The sequence below is a fragment of the Pteropus vampyrus genome, unplaced genomic scaffold (genome assembly GCF_000151845.1).
Source record: "Pteropus vampyrus isolate Shadow unplaced genomic scaffold, Pvam_2.0 Scaffold6, whole genome shotgun sequence".
Taxonomy (NCBI): domain Eukaryota; kingdom Metazoa; phylum Chordata; class Mammalia; order Chiroptera; family Pteropodidae; genus Pteropus; species Pteropus vampyrus.
The window spans coordinates 1,846,404-1,849,326 of NW_011888787.1; positions in this window are offsets into that span (position 1 = coordinate 1,846,404).

The following is a 2,923-nucleotide window of genomic DNA, read 5'->3' on the forward strand; positions in this document are numbered from 1 at the left end:
AGTTTATTGTGTGTGCTGAGGACTCTTTTTGGGCAAGAGTTAGATATAAAATAAATTAAGTCTCTTCTGGAGCTTCAATCTCTTCTTCAATCTCCTCTCCCCTACTACTGATAGGCCATAACCTTATTGTCATTTACCTTTTACCTTTGTCTTCACTTTTCTACTTGCCCTCCCCAGCCCCCAACAAGTAGGGTAGGTGAGGAGGAATTGTTGGGCCTAACAGTAGGAAAGGGGCCCCATCACTCTGAATATCAATCTCAGTTGAATCTTTTCCCCCTGGGGCCTGTGTCCCCTTTCAACGGCCTGCCTCTATTTCTACTGCCCAAATTCTACCCCGTTACCGTGCATCCCAAATGCCGCGTCTTCCTCTCAGCATTCAGACAGAAGCCATAGCCCTCTATCCTTCTATTCTGCAAAGCACTTCTTTACTGCTGGTCAAATTCTAACTTGCCCTGCAGCCATCTGTGGGCACATCTCACCTCTGCCGTTTTGTAAGATCTTTCAGGCCTGGGACCTGGTCACTACTCCTTTGCTTCTCCATTTGCACTCAGCACAGTTCTGGCACAGGGAACTTTATGCTTGTTTTCTGTTGCCATTACATCTCAAATATTCTAATTTCCTTTAATGAATTCTAAGATGGGTCAGTTTTCCATGGATTTTTCTCACTCATTTTTGAAGCCATTTATAGTTTCAGCTTGCATCACTTCTTGGGAGTAATGAGTTCCATAATCATAAACTCTATCATGGAAAATGACATATTTATTCCCTCTAGGTTTGCCTCTTTCCAGCTTGAAGCAGTTGTCTCCTAATGAAAGAGCACGTTCACTGGAGGGACACGCTTATAATTCAGTAGACTCTAGCGTGTCCCCTTTCAGTCGTGCTCAAAAGTCTTAACAACTCAGCAAATCACATCCCCCACCTCCGGATCATTCAGGCTACTCTTCTCCAGTTCCATAATTTTGTTTTATCTTGTGGGTGGGGTCTTATACCACGAATGGCAGAGAAATAGGGTGAGAATAAATGAAGGTACAGAAGAGAGGAAAGTTGGAATGCATGTCCTCAAGGAGTTTGCAGCGTTGTGGGGATGCTGAATATGAGAGGTATAGGTAACTCTTCTCCTTCCTGGATGTGAGGTGGTGGGAACAGGGTAAAAGTGGAACTCTGAGCACTTTGGGGTGCAAACCATACAAAGGTATCACTAGTGCATGGAAGGTGAGTCTATCTGTATAATTTACTCTCTGACCACATGTGTGCCTGGACCACTTCCGATAACAAAATGTAATGATAATAACCACAATAACTACCATTTACCAAGCACCGATCTTATATCAGGAGGTACCATGCACTTTTCTCACTTTGTTTCATTTGATTTTCTACAACCACACTGCAAGGTTGGTATTTATCCTTCCCACTTTGTAATTAAGAATATTGAACCTCAGGCAAGTTAATTAACTAGGCTAAGTACCAGAGACAAACAGCCGGTGAAGGCAGGATTTGAACCCAGATCTGTTAAACACAAAGTCTGAGATCTTTCTACTATATAAGAAAGCACTCTTTCTCCCTGACTTAAATAGTAAAACAGCAATTTTAGGGCTTTTCTGGCAGAGATAAGGCTTTGAGGGGCCGGTTTTTCCTGGAAAATCTTTCCCAGGTGGGCAGGAGATCCTACGAGTTAAGACTGATTAGAAAACGCACACAGCCTACTTAACGGTCACTTGAGTCGCGCCTAAGCTGTATATTCTTTAAAAATAAGTTAGACTCTTCGATGAAAATACATTCACTCTTTCAGGCCCCTAGAGTAACATTTAGCTAATATAAGAAAACAGCTATTATTATGAAATCAATATGTAGATCAAAACATGTTGAGTAATATTGTAATCTGAAGGACACGATGAAGTCCAGCGGGGCTGATGTCCAGCTGGGACACACTGGGATGGTCGCAGTCCACTCTCATGGCTTAGTGCCTCTGCTACACTAGCTGTTAAATATTTTAAATATTACCTCTCGGTACTGGACATAATATTATTCCTCAAAGGAATTACAATTCAATTGGAGAAATGGGATGTAAACATATAATGCTTAAATAACGACAACAGAATTAGATAAAAACACAACACTCTGTCCACTCAGTTTGTTTTATTTTCTCCCTAGCATGCGTCTACCACTGAACAAATTTTATATTTATTTTCTTTGTTTCCTGCGGTACCTCCCGCACCTACAACACTGCTTGGTCCTGATGAATAAACGAATGAATATGACAGGTATTTAAAGCAGAAAGAATGTGCTGGAGTGGTCAGGAAGAGTGTCACGGGGAAGGAGAGACAGAAGCAGAATCTAGAAAGAAAGTTAGTTTTGGAGCGAAGAGGTCTAGGCAGAGAGAATGACACGGGCAATAGCACGGAGTTTAGACGATACACTTCATGTACAGGGTTTGTGAGTAAACTGCTTTGGCTGGAACAAAGGGGGCCTTAAAATGGCCACTTTACATCAAAGGTGTAATGTACAATCTGTAAGAACTCCTTGGAGCACTTAATTTGAGGACTGTAAAATGCTGAAGAGGTAAAACCTGTAATGGTCAACACTGAAACTCCCTTCCTCATTCTCTTGCATAAGGAAGTCATGTGGATTAAAACATCACTTATAGGAAACAATAAAAGGAGGTTATGGATCTGAGCTGATGCTAAAAGAAGGAATGTCGCCCGTGAGCAATGTACACATGGGTGCTGCTGACTGAGATTTTAAGGATGTTGCCCAAGATTCTCATTTTTACGACTCGGGCTCTGTTTTCTTTTTGTGTCCCTCTTGCTGTATCATGATTTTTACATTTAAAATGGAACCATTTGAAACCAATTTCAAGATAGACACATGCGCACATAATGTGTATTTGTGCAAGTACGAGTGCATATGTGCACACGCACACACT